Source organism: Carcharhinus amblyrhynchos, chromosome 4 (genome assembly GCF_965287045.1).
Source record: "Carcharhinus amblyrhynchos chromosome 4, sCarAmb.v2.hapA, whole genome shotgun sequence".
Taxonomy (NCBI): domain Eukaryota; kingdom Metazoa; phylum Chordata; class Chondrichthyes; order Carcharhiniformes; family Carcharhinidae; genus Carcharhinus; species Carcharhinus amblyrhynchos.
The window spans coordinates 117,134,172-117,153,784 of record NC_137327.1 but is presented as its reverse complement, the minus strand read 5'-3'; the positions used below and the strand labels follow the sequence as shown (position 1 = coordinate 117,153,784).

Sequence of the window (19,613 nt, the reverse complement as noted above, 5' to 3'; positions counted from 1 at the left end):
GGTGGAGAGACTCTTTCCGCTCAGAAAGGACAGTAGGACTAGGGGGCACAGCCTCAAGATAAAGGGGGGGCGGTTTAGAACGGAGTTGAGGAGGAACTTCTTCACTCAAAGGGTGGTGAATCTCTGGAATTCTCTGCCCGTTGAAGTGGTGGAGGCTGCCTCGCTAAATATTTTTAAGACGCGGGTTGATGGGTTTTTGATAAGCGAGGGGATTAAGGGTTATGGGGAGAGGGCGGGAATGTGGAACTGAGCCACGACAGATCAGCCATGATCTTTTTGAATGGCGGGGCAGGCTCGAAGGGCTTGATGGCCTACTCCTGCTCCTATTTCTTATGTTCTTATGTTCTTTCCTGACCTCAGCACTTGCCAAAGCCACTTCACAACCAGTGAAGTGCTTTCAAAGTGCAGTCACAGTTATAATGTAGGAACACAGCAGCCAAAACGCACACAGCAAGATCCCACAAACAGCTATGTGATAATAAGCCGATCATCTGGTTTGGTGATGATTGACGGATAGACATTGGCCAGGTTGTCTTTGGCCGTCGGCACTTTCCACCTGTGCTAGAATGGAAATGCAGCGAATGAGAACGATTGGTGATATTGTGCACTTATACTAATGGTTGAAGAGACCAATGTTTGAGAGGCAGGTTCTGACGCAAGTGCCACACATGAAGTGGTTATGAGTGTGAGTTGTTGTTTTCCATGTTGGTACTTATTGCCAAGCCGCTGTAACTGCTGATCATCAGGTAATGTTGCCGTTTCACTCAGGTATCAGCAAGGGTTTCCCAGCTGCCTGAACTTTTGTTCATTGACTCCCAAGGCGACACGTAGAGAAAGGGTCTTATCAATCCCAGTCTGACTCTCACACTCCAGCCCTCCAACTCTCGACACATCCACCTTCAGAAGTGGCACAAATCAGCTGGAGACCTTGGCTGAAAGATGGCAGATGGAATTTAACTGGAGAAATGGGAGGTAATGCAGTTTGGAAGGTCTACTGCAGAAGGATTGTTTCAGTGAATGGTAGAGCCCTTAGGAATATTAGCATACAGAGGGATCTAGGCATGCTGATCCATATTATCCTTGAGGTGGCAACTCAGATGGACAAGGTGGTCATGAAGGCGTATGGCGTGCTGGCCTTCATCGGTTGGGGCATTGAGGATAGGAATTGGAAAATCATGTTGCAGCTGTGTAAAATTCTGGTTAGACCGTATTTGGAGTATTGTGTACAATTCTGGTCACCACACTACCGGAAAGATACTGATACATTGGAAAAGGTGCAGAAGAGATTTACCAGCTTGTTGCCTGGTTTAGAGGACATAAACTATGAAGAAAGGTTGAACAAACTTGGATTGCTTTCATTGGCGCATCAGACGATGAGGGGGGACCTGATAGAGGTTTAAAGTTTATTTATTTTTTAATCACAATCAAGGCTTTATTAGTCACAAACAAGGTAGCACTGCGATGAATTTACTGTGAAATCCTGCTAGTCGCCACATTCTGGCACCTGTTCAGATCAATGCACCTAACCAGCAAGTCTTTCAGAATGTGGGAGGAAACTAGACACGGAGATCATGTACAAACTCCACATAGACAGTGACCCAAGCCGGGAATCAAACCCAGGTACCTGGCGCTGTGAGCAGCAATGCTAACCACCGTGCCATTGTGCTGCCTTTTATTACAAGATTTAATTACAAGATTGTGACAAGCTTCAATGTAGTGGATAGTCAGAATCCTCTTCCCAGGATCAAGGGGTCAATTACTCAAGGGCATTGGTTGGAAGTGAGAGGGGGAATCTTTAAAAGAGATGTAAGGGGCAAGTTTTTCACACAGAGGGTGGTGAATGTCTGGAATGTGTTGCCGGAGGAGGTGGTGGAAACGGATTCTATAACAATGTTCAAGAGGCATCTGAATAGATCCATGAATAATCAGGGAATAGAGGAATATGGCCCCCATAGAGGCAGGAAAATATTAGATTAGAGAAGCATCTGTGTTGGCACAGACTCGGTGGGCCGAAGGGCCTGTTCCTGTGCTGCACTGTTCTTTGTTCTTTGTAGACCATTTGGCCTATCAAGTCTGCTCTGCCAATCAATGAGGCTGATCTGATGTGATAATCCTCAACTCCACTTTCCCGCCTTATCCTCATCACCATTGATTCCTTTACTGATGACTATGAGAAGGATGACTTACCCTGATGGAAGGGAAAGATCCCCTTTCTGCAGTGGGTGACTGTCTTCCTTAGTTGGGCATTGGTACTCAGCACCACTGCCACTGCCTGCCAAGCTGATTGGCCTCCTTGGGTGAAGTTCCACAGTTAGAGCGCAGACTTTGTGATGAGCCTCCATTACAGGACTTGAATGAGGCATCACTGAAACTGGGGACAACAGGCACATTCTCTCCCTTTGGAAATTGTGACTTTCCAGTATCTTGTGATACCTTAAAAAGCACAGGCTCTTTGAGGGGCAGCCTTTAAACATGGCGCCTGGATTATAGAGGGCCTGAGGCCAGGGTCGGGAGGAGGGATGGCCACCCTGATAGTGATCCACATGAAACCCCTGCCTGTCAATTTGTCTAAAAGTAGGGCACAACACAGAAGAAAAAGCTGCCATTGCCTTTGGTCAAATTTCTCGATTTCTCCGCCCACTTCTTATTTGCCGATTCACGGAAAATCCCAACCAATGTGTTTCAAAGACCAAAGAGCAGTACAGAACAGGAACAGGCCTTTCAGCCTACCAAGCCTGTGTTAACACATGATGCCTTTCTAAACTAAAGACCTTCTCCCTCTATTCTCTACCTGTTCATGCATCTGTTTCGATTCCATGCAGCATAATGTATCCAGAGAGGAGTTTGGTTTTGGTATCTGGGATTATCAAACTCTGCTGCTCTCCCAGTTCAATCCAATTTACATCACCTAAATTTATACTAACAGTTCCCAAATTTGGCAACATGCAAAAGAGATGGTGTGGTTCTTCCTGCTGATTTACACCAAGGTCCCATTTCTCTTTCCGAATTGGTCCTGACATGGAACGTCCCAGATGGAGACGTGGATGGAGTGAGATTATAGAAACGGGTGATATTGATCATCTGCGCTTTTTAAAGTATTACTGAAGAATCTCCTCTCCTTTTCACAGCCTGCCTGATCCTGAACTATGTTTCACATATTCGAGATATGCTATTCCTTTCATATGTAACTACAGTATTCGGGTCACAACTTTCACCTTTTCAGATGTTACTCGGATAATATCATAGAATCCCTGCAGTACAGAAGGAGGCCATTCGGCCCATCAAGCCTGCGCCGACAACAATCCCACTGTATCCCATAACCCCCACATATTTACCGTGCTAATCCTCCCGAAATTTAGCACGGCCAATCCACCTAACCGGTGCACATCTTTGGAACTTGGGAAGAAACCAGAGCACCCAAAGGAAATCCATGATGAGAACATGCAAACTCCTCACAGTCAGTGACCTCAGCTGGGAATTGAATCCAGGTCCCTGGCGCTGAGGCAGCAGTTCTAACCACTATGCCACTGTGCCACCCCATATGATGGGCAACACTCTCTGTGCCCTGTTCTGGCTTTTTGCACATTCCCAAATTGCTTCACTCCACTACACTAAGCTCTGGAATTCCCTCCCGAACCCTTTCTCCACCTTTTAAGACACTCCTTTGAATCTACCTCTCTGACTAAACTGTCCTGATATCGTTTTGAGGTTCAGTCTCAAATTTAGTCTGAAAATGCTCTTATGAAATGAAATGTCCATCTTCATTACAGGGGCTATATGAATGCAATTTGTTATAGTTGGAACTGAATTAAAACATGGCATTCTCAAGACTAGTGTATTTAAGATGAGTAACTGAGTAATTAATGCTAAGGTCAGTTTGTATAATTTACTACCATTTTTCATTTATAATGACGGGACATTTGGCGAAAATCCTCAATAGATTTTTATTTTCCTGTGGCTGGCTCTGCAAGAATTTTAAAATCAAATTGTCAGCATGGTCAATAGAATGCTAAATACTGAAAATTGATTTTTGGAGCAAATTCATAGGAATGCCGACAAGGCCATTCTGAGAACATTCACAATCAATACACTTATTAAATTAAAATAAAGGCACAGGATGATTCCTTAACCCACTCAGCTGAACTCCTCATCAGAAAATCCTTCCGGATTTCCCACCCACGCGACAGGTGGAGAACATTAGATTCCCAAGTGGGATTTTCCGTGCAACCCGTTGCCAGTTTCACAGCGGTAAGAGATAGAAACATAGAAAATAGGAGCAGGAGGAGGCCATTTGGCCCTTCAATCCTGCTCCGCCATTCGTGGGTAATCATCCAACTCAATAGTCTGATCCTACATTCCTCTCACATCTTCTGGCCCCTTTGTCTCGAGTCTAACGGATTCTTGAAAACATACAACGTTTTGGCCTCAACTACTTACTGTGGTAGTGAATTCCATCGACTGACCATTCTCTAGGTAAGAAATTTCTCTTCATCGCTGTCCTAAACAATCTACTCTGTATCTTCAGACTGTGACCACTGTTTCTGGAACTCTCGCCATTGGGAAAATCCTTCTTGCATCTACCCAGTCTAGTCCTGTTAGAAATTTATAGGTTTCTCTGAAATCCTCCTTCATTCTTCTGAACTTCAGTGAATACAATCCTAACCAAGTCAGTCTCTCCTCATACACCAGTCCTGCCATCCCAGGAATCAGTTTGGTAAACCTTCTCTGCACTCTGTCTATAGCGAGAACATCTTTCCTCAGGTAAGGAGACCAAAACTGCACACATTCCAGGTGTGACCTCACCAAGGCCCTGTATAATTGCAGCAAGATATCCCTGTTCCTGTACTCTGACTCTCTCACTGTGAAGGCCAACATACCATTTGCCTCCTTTTTCTCCTGCTGCACCCACATGCTTACCTTCAACAGCCGGTGCACGAGGACACCAAGGTCTCATTCCATGTTCCCGAAGTACCCGCCATTAGCAGTTGCAGACCTTCTGGTGCAACTGTAGTCAGCGGGGTTTCCTGTTGAATGCACCTCTCACCGCTGGGAAACATAAGAACATAAGAAATAGGAGCAAGAGTAGGCCATCTAGCCCTTCGAGCCTGCCCCGCCATTCAATAAGATCATGGCTGATCTGTCGTGGCTCAGTTCCACATTCCCGCCCTCTCCCCATAACCCTTAATCCCCTCTCTTATCAAAAACCCATCAACCCGCGTCTCAAAAATATTTAGCGAGGCAGCCTCCACCACCTCAACGGGCAGAGAATTCCAGAGATTCACCACCCTTTGAGTGAAGAAGTTCCTCCTCAACTCCGTTCTAAACCGCCCCCCCTTTTTCTTGAGGCTGTGCCCCCTAGTCCTACTGTCCTTTCTGAGTGGGAAGAGTCTCTCCACCTCTATCTTATCCATCCCATTCATCATCTTATACGTCTCAATGAGATCTCCCCTCATTCTTCTAAACTCTAACGAGTACAAGCCTAGTTTATTCGGCCTCTCCTCATAGCTCAACCCCCTCAACTCCGGTATCAGCCTAGTAAACCTCCTCTGCACTCCCTCCAAGGCCAAAATATCCTTGCGTAAGTACGGCGACCAAAACTGCACACAGTACTCCAGCTGCGGCCTCACCAATGCCCTATACAGCCGCAGCAAGACCTCCCTACTTTTATATTCAATCCCCCTCGCTATGAAGGCCAGCATCCCATTAGCCTTCCTGATCACCTGCTGCACCTGCAGGCTGGGTTTTTGCAACTCATGCACAAGGACCCCGAGGTCCCTCTGCACCGTCGCCTGCTGCAGTTTTTCGCCACGTAAGTAATAGTCCTTCCTACCATTATTCCTACCAAAGTGGACCACCTCGCACTTGCCAACATTAAATTCCATTTGCCAGTTCCTGGCCCATTTGCCCAGCCTATCTAGATCCTTCTGCAGACTCTCCACACCCTCCACGCAATTTGCTGTTCCACCAATCTTGGTGTCATCAGCAAATTTCAACACCATACACTCGGTTCCCTCCTCCAGATCATCTATATAAATGGTAAATAGCTGAGGGCCCAGCACCGACCCCTGGGGCACTCCACTAGTCACCAACCGCCAATCCAAATAGCACCCATTAACCCCCACTCTCTGCCTCCTATTTGATAACCAGTCCTCTATCCACGCCAGCACCCTACCCCCAACTCCATGTCCCCTTACCTTCTGCAATAACTTCTTGTGAGGTACCTTGTCAAACGCCTTCTGAAAATCTAGAAAGACCACATCCACCGGCTCTCCTCTACCCACCGCCCTAGACACATCCTCATAGAACTCCAGGAAATTTGTCAGACACGACTTCCCCTTAACAAAACCGTGCTGCATCTGCTCTATCAAGCAATTCCCCTCAAGATGCCTCGCTATTTCCTCCTTGATGACGGATTCTAACATTTTACCTACTACAGACGTTAAACTAACCGGCCTATAATTCCCTGCCTTTTGCCTGTCACCCTTCTTAAACAATGGCGTAACATTAGCCGCTTTCCAATCTTGCGGCACTACCCCGGAATCCAGCGACATTTGGAAAATAACCACCAAGGCATCCACTATCACCTCCGCCATTTCTTTCAGAACCCTCGGATGCATTCCATCCGGTCCTGGAGACTTGTCCACAATCAGTCCCTCCAGTCTGTCGAGCACCGCCTCTCTAGTAACAATAATGTCATTGAGACCCTCCAGTCCTACCACCTTTCCATCGCTAACACCCGGCAAATTATTCACGTCTTCCTCCGTGAAGACCGAAACAAAAAAGTTATTCAAGACCTCAGCCATTTCCCCATCCCCTACCACTAAGTCCCCCTTCTCATCCTCTACCCATGGCAAATTCTAGCCATGATGTACCACATCAACTGTCAAATTACATTAACAGTTCCGTTATGATTCTTTATAGTGATCTATCTTAGATACCGTGTGACTGACTTAACCCTTCATTGATAAGAGCAAAATAGCTTGATCAGCAGTATGTAAAATAATAAAAGTTGAAGATGCAAATTGTTTAAAAGATTTGGTTAATCAACAGATTTGACAATCAGACATGTCACAGTAACTCATTACCTCCTGATCATTTTTCTGATTATAAATTGATATTAAACTTCAACGAGGTCTCATTATGACTCAATGCAATGGCAAATTAGCATTCTACTTTATGCCTTTCCTTGTTAACATTTGCACTGATTTCAGTAGCAGTTGTTACGATCCCTGTAACTTTTAAAAATAAATTCAAAATTCCAATTGCTAGCTGGGAGAATGACATGACAAGATGTCAGGGTTTAAAATTTTTACTGTAACAAATGGCTAAAAATACTATTGACTGAACACTATTCCTTTTTGTTGGCAACTTATGCTTTAAACTATAAGTGATAGTCCCCTTTGATACTTACCACACATTGCTCTCCGTGAAATTACAGTCCTTGTAGCAAACAGTCCACAGTTACTCTAAGCTTCCAATTAGTTCCTGTCTTGTCACTTTCTTGAACACAAAGAATTACTGCTGTCTGTCTTTGATACTCACTGATTTGTGGGGCAGTGTGTAACCTGATTTCAGAAATGGCTTCCTCTTCCCTCTTCCCCATGGCAATATGAAACTCATTATCTTGCATCTTGAGGAGCTAATTAGCTAACTTTTATCTCCATTCCCTCCCATCATAGAAATACATGGACAGTTTGCAGCACAATTCTACACAACTGGATAACAACACTTCTCTAAACACTGGGGTCCTGAGTCTATGCATTGTAAACTCAAAGACTGATGTCATTGTCTCATAGAATCATAGAATCCCCATAGTCAGGAAGAGGCCATTCAACCCATTGAGTCTGCACTGACTCTCTGACAGTGCATCTTACCCAAGCCTACTCCCTGTAACCCCACATCCCCGTTACCTACACATCCTGGGACATTAAGAGGCAATTTAGCATGGCCAGTGCACCTAACCAGTGCAACTTTGGACTGTGGGAAGAAACTGGGGCACCCAGAGGAAATTCACACAGATATGGGGAGAATGCAAATTCCATACAGACAATGACCCAAGGCTGGAATTGAACCCGGGTCCTGGTGCTGTGAGACAGCAATGCTAACCACTGTGCCACTGTGCCACCATGTCACCTCCAAACATAAATACCTTGCATCTTCCTTTCAGTAAAACAAGCTAAGCTTACATTTGACCTCTCACAGACAAGCCACCCAACTTTACTCTCAGGCAGACTGCAAAACAGGTCATCCTTTTCCTTTACTCTAAATTTATTGTCTCAAAATATTAAAATCTTTTAAATCTTAATAATTGCACCACAATTTACTGATTGGACTGCTTACATGGCTGACAAGTTAATCACTTTAGATGACAGGTCTGTTGTATGATTGCAGCCATGGCTCAGTTGGCAGCATGGCTTGCTTTTTCATGCCCCTTTCCAGTTTGGAATGGAAGTGGGAATGATTTAAAAATAATGCACAGGATTAATTCCTGTCTCAAGGAGGAACCTGGAATTGCTCTTGGAATTTACAAACAAACTTTGAACTATTGAAAAACAAAACACTTGTTCTTTCAGTTCAATAATTAGATACTTTTATTGTAAGTTAGATACATTTTTACTGTAGTGATTGATCACAGGTCTCTGTCCTGCAAAGATAAGTTGACCATTGTATTGACCACCATTGTGTAAGCATTGACATGAACGATAGTTATTTTCCCAATGGAGAAACTGCTAGAAGGCTTGCAAAAATGTAGGAAAATGTGCTTAAAAAAACACTAGATGGTGTTTTAGTTTAAATAGACTCCATCTACAGTATTCTCCAGGATTTGTTTTGTTAGCTGCAGCTATTGTGAATGTTTGGCTGAGATTGGCTTGCCTTCCTTAACCAGGGCATTGAGTACAAGAGGTGGGAAACCATGTTACAGCTTTATAAAGGCTGGGTTAGGCCACATTTGGAGTATTGCATGTAGTTCTGTTCACCGCTACCAGCAGGACATGGAAGCTTTGGAGACAGTGCAAAAAAGGTTCACCAGGATATTGCCTGGTCTCGAGGGCATTGGCTATGAGAGGTTGCATAAACTAAGATTGTTTTCACTGCAAAGATGGAGGCTGAGGGGAAACCTGACAAGAGGTCTTCAAAATTATGAGAGGCATAGGCAAGGTGGATAGTCAGAAGCTTTCTCGCAGGGTGGAAATGTCAGTTACAAGTGGGGTGACAGGTTCAAGGTGAGAGGGGGAAGGTTTAAGAGAGATTTGCAGGGGAAGTTTTTCACGCAGAGAGTGGTGGGTACCCAGAACATGTTTTCAGAGGGGGTGATGGAAGTAGGCACACTAGGAACATTTAAGAGGCATCTGGATGGGTACATTAGTAGGGAGGGAATAGAGGGATATGGACCGAGTAAGGACAGAAGTTTTTTTTAGGGCATCAGTTTGACACAGGCTTGGAGGGCTGAAGGGCCTGTTCCTTTTCTTTATTCTTTGTTCTTTGTATTCAAAAGGTCTAGAACCACTTATCTCAGCAGGATGTTCCATGTTCACTTTCTGATTAACAATTTTAAGAGGCTTTTGAAGAATTATCTGTTTTTGATTTTGTAAGTTGGTAAGTGTTTTTATAACAGACTGATCACTTGAGGGGATTTACATTTTAAAGGCTTTAATGGATGAAATTCTTTTTCAGCATGAACTGTATTTGAACATGACAGCTGCACTAGTTTGCTCGAAATTTATTTCTTCAGTGTCTAGTTCAAAGATATCCTGAGGTCCACTCAGAGTGATTACTGGATAAGTGGCTCTGGAAGATAAATTCGGGATATGAAGAGGATATTGGGGAGCATGGAACTGGCATGGGATTATGAAATGATATTGAGGCAACTTGGATGAAGCAGGTGGGGATTGAGGGTTTAAGAATCTGACATTAATCATTAGAACTGAGCTGATGTAGAGGCTTGCATTCCTGAATGCAGGCCTCCAGTCTGGTCAACTTGCAGCCTCCCTTGTCTCCTTGTGCCTGCCTCCAGAGGTGTTGGGCCCAACTCCAGCCTGCATCTCCATCCCAAACTGAAAGAACGGCGGGGTTTAACGGAAATGGAACTGCCGGGTCAGGAGGACCTTGCCGGCCCCTTCACAAAAATCCAGCATTCGGACTTTGATCTACCGCCAACAGTCTAGTGCAGCATTGACGGAGTGCTACACAGTTGGGTGTTCCATCTTTCTGATGAGATATCGTACTGAGATCCTGTCTGTTTTCTCAAATGACTAGAAGATTCCATGGAGACCACTTTTGTAGAAGAGCAGGTGCATTCTCCCCTGGTTCCCTCAACCATCATCACCAAAGCAGATTGCCTGGTTATTGTCACCATGTTGTGTGTGGTTCTTGCTCTGCTCCTATTGCCTGTCAGTTTTCCTACATTACAAAAGCAGTCATCAAAGGTGCTATATAAATGCAAGTCTTTTGTTTGTTTTTGTTCATTTTAAAATAAGATTGCTCCCAGCCTGAATAATCTCTTTAAATTGTATATTTATTATAGAAACTCGTTAACAAGACATACTGATGTGATTTAATGATTCTCTATGATTGTTCAAGCTTATGAGAACATAATAGATTCCTTTCTGATTTTTTTGTTGGACCATAATTGGAATGTGGCACGTGATGTTATCAGCTGTCCATATGCTCAACTTTTAGCTCTTACCATCATCTGATGGTAAGAAAAGGTTGAAAATAAAAGCGACAAAACCAATATTTCTGGATAAACAACAGCAGTTCATTGATGGTGTTGTGTGAAATTGTTGGCTGATTGGTTGTGGCAAATAGGTTTCAAAATAACATTATGACATACAACCAAACCTTTTAGACATTTGTCCTGAAATACCTCTAGTGAGAACCCATTTATATTGCATTATGACATGTGTTTGTGTGGTAATATAATGCAGATGATACACACCGCAGGGGGCTGTACTGATACATCACTGTAACATACTCTGGGCAAAACCTAAAAAGGTACCAAACAAAACGACTCAATTCTAAGTAGCCATGAATTAATCTGACGTCTATGTGAGTGCCACAGCTCTGATAACTGGCACCGCTGTCGCAGTCGATGATGCTCTGCTAATACCCGATATTGGGATGAAATTCAGTGCTATAAATAGCTTTAAAAATCCTACAGGGATTAGTTACTTTTAAATTTTCCTGCACGTTCAATAGATATTTCAGATGCCTTAATTTGTGCTCACAAGTGATTGAAAAAAATAAAATGAATTGCTGTCTTTACGGGAGGAATCTGTCAGTGTTTATTCTCATGAGCTCCCTTCTCTATTCTTTATCCATTGTCTTCAATATCCTACTCAGTCTAATTTCAATCTCCCATTTACCCCCTTTACATTTCAAAATCCTAATCCCACTCTCCTTCTCACTCTCTATGTTTAAACATCCTATTAATCTAATCCTATTCTCCTCACTTTTTCTCGCTGCTCACCTTTTAATATCCCGCCCCACTCCATTACTCTTGTTCCTGATCATCGTCATATTCCTGTTTTTTTTTAGTCATGTTCTAATGCCCTTTGAAAAGAATGGACATACCCTGCATTAAAGGTTTATATCAGACGTTTTCAGCTCTCTTGAAATCTGCCTTATAGAGATTCAACCCGCATTGAATTATTCATATCTTCCTGTGCCAAGTAATTTCATCCAGCGTTACAGACTCCAGTAGTTTACCAATAGTCCAGTTGAAACCAGATGTCTCTAATTTTCTGATTTAGTTTATAGAATTTCCCTATCCACAGAATCCTAACCTCTGAAAAGCTTCATGCATTTTCTTCAAGACACCTGAATGTTATTTTCCTTATCCTTCAATAACTTCTTTAGTCCCATCTCCCTTTGAAAAATAATTCTAACAAACTGATCTGCACCTATATCTGACGATTTTATAACCCGACATTCCCCTTCTCTCTGAGAACTGAGCCAAAGTCTTCATTGCTTCCTGTGCCATTCCATCATGTTTCACAACCGACCACCCTCTATTATCTTAGTGCTTCGTTTAACAGGACTGTCCTGTAACTATCAATGTGCCTCTAGAACCAGACTATCATTTCCCTTTCATTTTGGTAATTTTCTGTTCTTTCTTCCTCTAAAGTTTTTAATCTTTATTGCAGCTCGCCCCATGCTGTGTCTGTTTACCAGGTTTTTTTTATTATCTGTTCTGTAAGCACAAAATGCTTTCATTTGAAACTTGTCCCAATCTATTCTTTAGACCTGGGCCCAATGAAACATTTCCATTTCCCTGTTTCAGTTATTCTATTGCTGTTTTGTTTATCAATTTTTTCATCTGATTTAATCTCCATATGAACCATTTTCCCCCTCAAGTCCGCTTGTTCATGACTTTTTCTTGCTTTTCTGGTCTTACGCTGTACCCAGTTATATTGTGCCTGCTGTCAGCCTGACATTCATTTCCATTTAGGCTGCTTATTGTACTTCCTCATCTTTAGACCCAAGTCTGTGTGCTGCATGTTTGTGTGTCTGTGTATGCACGTGTGTCTGAGTTATGTGAAAAAGTGAGACATGCAGAACACAATATGCGTAATAGAGGGGTGATAATGCTAATTTATCGGAATAAAAATTGTGCTAAATATTCAGATGGCAGCACCCGAATATAGAATAGTTGGAAGAAACAGTCAAAGAATGGTTTTCTGAACACAAAACCTTCAAGAGTCTTTAACGTTGAGAAGGGAAGACACTTGAAGCTGAGATTTTTATGGGAATTTGCTGGGAATATCCCAGTGTATTTAATGGTGCTCGCTTACTATGGAAATTATCCAGTAACGTGCCTCATTGAGAAGATGTGATGCAAATTGCAAATCACCACAAGCTGTTGAACTATTTGCTGGGGCCATGATAATGGGAACTCTCCATCAACATTTCCATCCTTTTCAAGGAATTGATGCATTTTTTCATTAACTACCAATTAAACTGGCTGTGTAAAATGAGGGCCAGTACATAACCTAGGGAGATTGAAGTTCCAGCAATCACACACAACCTCTCCAGCCCAGAGAGGAAGCAAATGAAACTATAGTCTCATTCCTAAAGCTAGGACATTAATTTTAGATACTATATAAATTCTCTCTTTCTCTCCATCCAATTTTTATTTCCTTCTCTTTTATTTCGCTTTTGGTGGTATGACTCAATTTCACTGCCCTTTTCCACAGTGCTTCTGTATCTTGTTCAATCTTTAAATCTCATTGATTAAGGAAATAAATCTTGGTCCCAGCATTTACCGAGCTTCCAGTTGTCAAATCACACTCCCAGCAACCTGTGCAACAAAAGCCTTCCAAGCTGATAGTGAAGAAAAAAGACTGAGTTAAGGGGGAATTGCCATAAGATGTCCGAAACTAGCAAACTGGACCTTGAGTACTGCTGAAAGCAGGGACATTTTTTTTCCCTCCAAGCTTTTTGTTTTGCACCTCATTAGGACAATTCGCAAGACTGCCCATGTAAAGGGAACAACAGTTTATGCTGCATGAGAAAAGAGTGCTGACTGTTTGACAAATGAACTCTGATTGGTAGAGGAGTTGTCATGGAGAATGCACCAATTGATTATGACTGACAGTTAACTGCCAAGCATTATTTAAACCAGATAGCTTGATTTTGATTGGTCAAGGTTCATGCCTTGAGGAATGAACTAGTGAATGGGTGTCACTTATTCTGTTTAACTGAATCAGGCGCAATGTGTGTACGTGTTCTTTTTGTCTGCAACAAACAGGGCCCTGTGTATTAATATTTGTTGCTTCCAGTACACAAATGCACTACATTGCAAGCTCAACTGATGATCTTAAATTGCTTGTTAGCGTAATTCTTCGCTCACTGGAGGAAAATTTAGCAAATGTTGCCTCATTGCAGAATCATATCTAATGTTGGTCTCTGCGTTTTGAGCTTTGCAAGCACAGGCTGGTTGGGTATGATTTGTATCTTGCCCATTGTGAACAGTGGAAGAGACACACTGCTTGATATGGCCCACCCAACTTCGATCTTGTTGTTTCTTTCACATAAGGTTCTCTTGCGAAATGTCCTGATGAGTGCAAGATGGAAAGCTTTGACAAGAAAGTCTCCTTTTTGAGCAATACTCACGTTTTATACTACTTAATAACTATTTAAGTTTGAGACTAGTATCTTTTTGGATTTATACAAAAGTAAAATATTTTAGATGCTGGAAATCTGAAATCAAAACAGAAAATACTAGATATATTCGGCAGGTCTGGCAGAATGTATGGAGAGTGAAATAGAGTTAACATTTCAGGTCTGTCATTTACAGGAGTAACAAACCAGAAAGCTTGTCTAATAACCTCGCAAACACAAGTTTCAATTACACTACAGACAGTTTGAGAATTTGAGATTAATGAAAAGAAAATCTGGGAACAGAGAGCTGGAATCAGAGTGATCAGAAATCTGTCAGAATTGTCATAAAATCCCATTAAATTTTAGGGAAGAAAATCTGCTGTCCTTGTTGAGTGTAGCCTGTATGTGATGTCAGTCCCACACCAATATTTTTGACTCTTCCCTACCTTCTGAAGTGGTTGAGCAAGACACTCAGTTGTATCAAAAGACTCAGCGTCACCTTCTCAAAGTAATTAGGGATGAGCCACAGAATTCAGGGAATTTCAACAGTGCAGAATGAGACATTTTGGCACGTTGTGTCTGCACCGAGTCAGTGTATAAAATAACTCACATCCTGACCATCTCTTAAACGTAGCCTTCCAAGCTCGGATCGCACACTGGTGACCACAGCGTGAAAAATGGAACATGATTGAAGAATATAGATTAAAAATGTTCATCATCCCGTTTTCCTCCTAACCCCACAAATTAAACCATAGAATCCCTCCAAGGCAGAAGGAGGCCATTCAGCCCATTGAGTCTGCACTGACTCTGTGGGAGAGCACCTTACCCAGACTCAACTATCCCCTCACGCCCTCCTCAACTCTCGTAACCCTGCTCATTTATCATGGGGTTGATAAATACCTTTGGACTGCGGGATATGATTTGATTCCTTATTGCCACATGTATTGGGATGCAGTGAAAAGTATTGCTTCTTGCACGCTATACATGCATACCATTCATCGAGTACATAGGGTAGAAGGAAAGAAGAGAGTGCAGAATGTAGTGTTACATTCATAGCTAGGATGTAGAAAAAGATAAACTTAATATAAGGGAGGAAACCAGAACACCCAGAGGAAACCCATGCAGACAGACACTGGGAGAACATGCAAACTCCACTCATGCACTCAAGGCTAGAGTCGAACCCAGGTCCCTGGCGCTGAGGCAGCAGTGCTAACCACTGTGCTACCCTTCCCCTTGATCAAAGTAAACATGCAAAACTCCCCAAAACTCAGTGCTTCCTCTAGATTCTGGAAAGCCCACTTTGGTCTCCAGTTAACCTCACTATCTTTCCTCTTGGTCTTTCTTTTTAAAATTAAAATTAAATTGTTGCAGGATTAGCACATTAAGGGAAAAAGCTACAGTTCAGTTTAACGACACAGCTGGTGACATTCCAGGATGTGCTATTTTAACACCGGCTTTTTCACACCCCAGCTAAAATAGTTCAGCAATGTTCTATGAACAGTGCGGACCTGAATTTCTGCTCCCGCGTTAGGAGCACAGAGCTGGGACAATTCCCGACTCTGCAATCCTGGCCTGAGAGAAAGCTGACCAGAAGCTGCAGAGGGAAGGATGGGTGAAAATGGGAGTCGTGGCAAGTGACCCTGGAAGGAGTGCAGAGCCTATCAGGTGGGGGCTGGAAGGTTTACCTTGATGCACCAGTGCTGTGTGGAGGATTTAAAAAAAAACATGGAACTGCCCTCCAGCCCTCATCCATATTCATCTCCCCAAGCACTCCCATGCTTCATCTATTCCACATCATACCCCCCACCCACCTCCTACAGCCCTTCTATCCACCCTCCATGACCCCACACCCTCCATGTCAACCTATGCCTCTCTACTCAGCATCCACAGCCTTTGCAGCCCATATGTCTACTCAGTGACAACTCATGCCAACCTGTGCTTCTGATCCACCACCCTTTGCCCTGACACCTTCCATGCCAACATACCCAGTATCCACCATGACGAGACAGCAGGAACAGGCTGAGATTGAATAAGATAAAGTTGCAAGTGTCCATTGTAGACTTCATTAAAAAAAAATAGCCTCATTCACCATGGTCTGCTGAAGACAGTGGGCTGGAGAGAGTGCTGAGTGTGCTGGACTGGGAATTAAAGATGGCAGCAAGACCTTCAATCTCATCAGCCGATGGCGAGGCGGGCAGATAAATCAGCTTTGAGCCCATCAGAAGAGAACTTGTCTGTGCATAATTAATGAGGTTCCAAGCACGGACTCTGATGCTGTTGGAAAAGGCCACCACCACCACCACACTCAGTCTCAGAGATGAAGTCTGCAGATAAGAGTATAAAAGCAGGGAAATTATGCTCGAACTGTATAAAACACTAGCCAGACCACAACTGGAGTATTGTGTTCGGTTCTGGTCACATCTTCCTTGAAAGATATCATCACAATACAGAGGATACAAAGGAGTTTAGTGAACTTTGGAATTCTCATCCCTCGAGAGCGTGAAAATATCAATGGATATTTTTCAAGGCATTTTTAAAATAGACTCTTAACTAATGAGGGAGTGAAAGGTTATTGTGGGTGGAAATTGAGGACGTGATTGGATCCGCTATGATCTCCCTGAATGAAGGAGTTTGTTCAAGAGGCTGATTGGCCTCCTTTCCTAATTGGTATGTTTGTTTGTGTGTATGAATATGTTGCCAGAGATAGAGTTGAGCAAGATAGGCTGGATTGTTTTATTTGGAGCAGAGTGAGGCTGAGTAGAGGTTTTGTAAAGCTGTGTTAAATTAAATGGGGCTGAGATAGAGTGCCTAGACAGCACCTTTTCTTTTCATAGTGCAATCAGTGATCAGGTGACAGTATTAAATTGATGAAAGTATCAGCAGAAACATGAGTTGTTCTTTCACCAAAAGGGTGTGAGTGTCATTGAGCGGGATTTTCCAGCTGCACTCACCCCGAAACCGGAAAATCCCGCCCGAGATCAATGGACCTTTCCATGGTCCACCTACTCTGATTCTTGGGGCGAGTGGAATGGGAAAATTCATCCCATTGTCTAAAAGTGTGATTGAGACAATAAGCCACAATGCATTGAATAATGCATATATACACAATTCAGATGCTGTAACCCACATGGCTAAGGATGAAGAACGTGGGCTTAGACTGAACACCTCATTCGAACTACAACATACATGATGGGCTGAATGGCCTCCTTCTGTGCCATAAATATTCTATATTAGTGCTGAAGGAGAGCAGGTCAATGATTAGGTCTTTGCTATTCCATGCTAATGTCAAGGTGAAGGATTGGCGAATCACAATAATATGCCAAACTATAACTATTCCTTGACATTCTCGCTGATGGTAATCTAAACCGACAATCATACTCTAAAGATTCATGTGACTTATCAGATTTACTAACAGCTACACTTTGCCTTTTGTCAGCTAGATTTATTCATTGGATATGGGTGCCTCTGGCCAGGCCAGCATTTATTGCCTATCCCTAATTGCCCTTGAGAGGGTGGTGCTGAGCTGCCTTATTGAATGGCTGGAGTCCATGTGGTGTAGGTACACCCACAGTGCTGTTAGGGACGGAGTAGGAACACCCCCACTGATGTCAGTAGTGTTTGTAATTGAGTTAGAGATTACAATTTAGTCTGAAGCAACTATCACAGTGATCAAATTTTAATGAAACTTCACGTCACAATAACACTGATTGAAAATGCTACAAATTTCTACCAATAGGATTTGTTTCCACTGTCAGGTGGGTCAATAGCAAGCAGGCATAGATGTCAGGTAATTGACAATTGAACCAAGACAAAGAGGAGGATTTATTTTGTACAATGACTTGTTGTGATCTGGAATGTACCTTCTGAATGGATCAATCATAACTTTCAAAAGGGAATTGTATAAACACTTGAAGGGAATCAATTATACGACAATGCGGAAAGAATTGCTTTAAGAGCAGGTCACATGACTTGATTTTAAGTTCATTGGGGTGTTTTGCCGGTTTTTATCTTAGTTTCAGTTTCTGTTTTGCGAAGGGAACATTTCATTCAATAAATCTGTTGCTGTTAGTTAGGAGAGTGGGCCAGGAACTGGCAAATGGAATTTAATGTTGGCAAGTGTGAGGTGGTCCACTTTGGTAGGAAGAATGGTAGGAAGGACTATTACTTAAGTGGCGAAAAACTGCAGCAGGCGACGGTGCAGAGGGACCTCGGGGTCCTTGTGCATGAGTCGCAAAAACCCAGCTTGCAGGTGCAGCAGGTGGTCAGGAAGGCGAATGGGATGCTGGCCTTCATAGCGAGGGGGATTGAATATAAAAGTAGGGAGGTCTTGCTGCAGCTGTATAGGGCATTGGTGAGGCCGCAGCTGGAGTACTGTGTGCAGTTTTGGGCGCCGCACCTGCGCAAGGATATTTTGGCCTTGGAGGGAGTGCAGAGGAGGTTTACTAGGCTGATACCGGAGTTGAGGGGGTTGAGCTATGAGGAGAGTCTGAATAAACTAGGCTTGTACTCGTTGGAGTTTAGAAGAATGAGGGGAGCTCTCATTGAGACGTATAAGATGATGAATGGGATGGATAGGATAGAGGTGGAGAGACTCTTCCCGCTCAGAAAGGACAGTAGGACTAGGGGGCACAACCTCAAGATAAAGGGGGAGCGGTTTAGAACGGAGTTGAGGAGGAACTTCTTCACTCAAAGGGTGGTGAATCTCTGGAATTCTCTGCCCGTTGAAGTGGTGGAGGCTGCCTCGCTAAATATTTTTAAGACGCGGGTTGATGGGTTTTTGATAAGAGAGGGCGGGAATGTGGAACTGAGCCACGACAGATCAGCCATGATCTTATTGAATGGCGGGGCAGGCTCGAAGGGCTAGATGGCCTACTCCTGCTCCTATTTCTTATGTTCTTGTGTTCTTATCTCCACATCATGGCTGAATGAGGACAGCTGCTTTCAAATTCATGTAGAATTCATAGCGAATATATTATTTGCTTTATATTTGAGTGGTTGCAGAATTGCTTTAAGAGCAGGTCACATGACTTGATTTTGAGCTCATTGGGGTGTTCCACAGGTTCTTATCTTAGTTTCAGTTTCTGTTTTGCGTAGGGAACATTTCATTTCAATAAATCTGTTGCTGTTAGTTAGAATCTACATATACAAATCACATCTGTTTCTTTTTATGAAAAACCCCCTAACATTGGTTAGAACATTAAAATTCGAAAAGGTATAGGATTCATCTCATGTCATGCTAAATCCTGCATGGGACGGACTATTTCATTCCTGGCATTTCAAACACACTCAACATGGCTGGGAATGGATAGGGCACAAAACAGATTAGTCAGAATGATACCGCCGTCAAATCTCTTGACTTTCTCTTCTCCAAAGAGAACAGTCACAACTTATCCAGCCTATTCACAGGGCTGAAGTTCCCTCATCCCTGGAACCATTCCCGTGAATGTTTTCTGCACCCTCTCTGACACCTTCTCATCCTCCCTAAAGTTTGGTGCCTGGAACAAGAAGCA

At 43.1% G+C, this 19,613-nt stretch overlaps 1 protein-coding gene across 3 annotated transcripts in view; it reads left to right on the top strand.

Annotated features, from left to right (window-relative positions):
- Positions 1 to 19,613, top strand: part of fgf13a (fibroblast growth factor 13a) — a 494,238-nt gene that overhangs the window by 140,299 nt on the left and 334,326 nt on the right. The gene's annotated exons all lie outside the window — the stretch shown is intronic.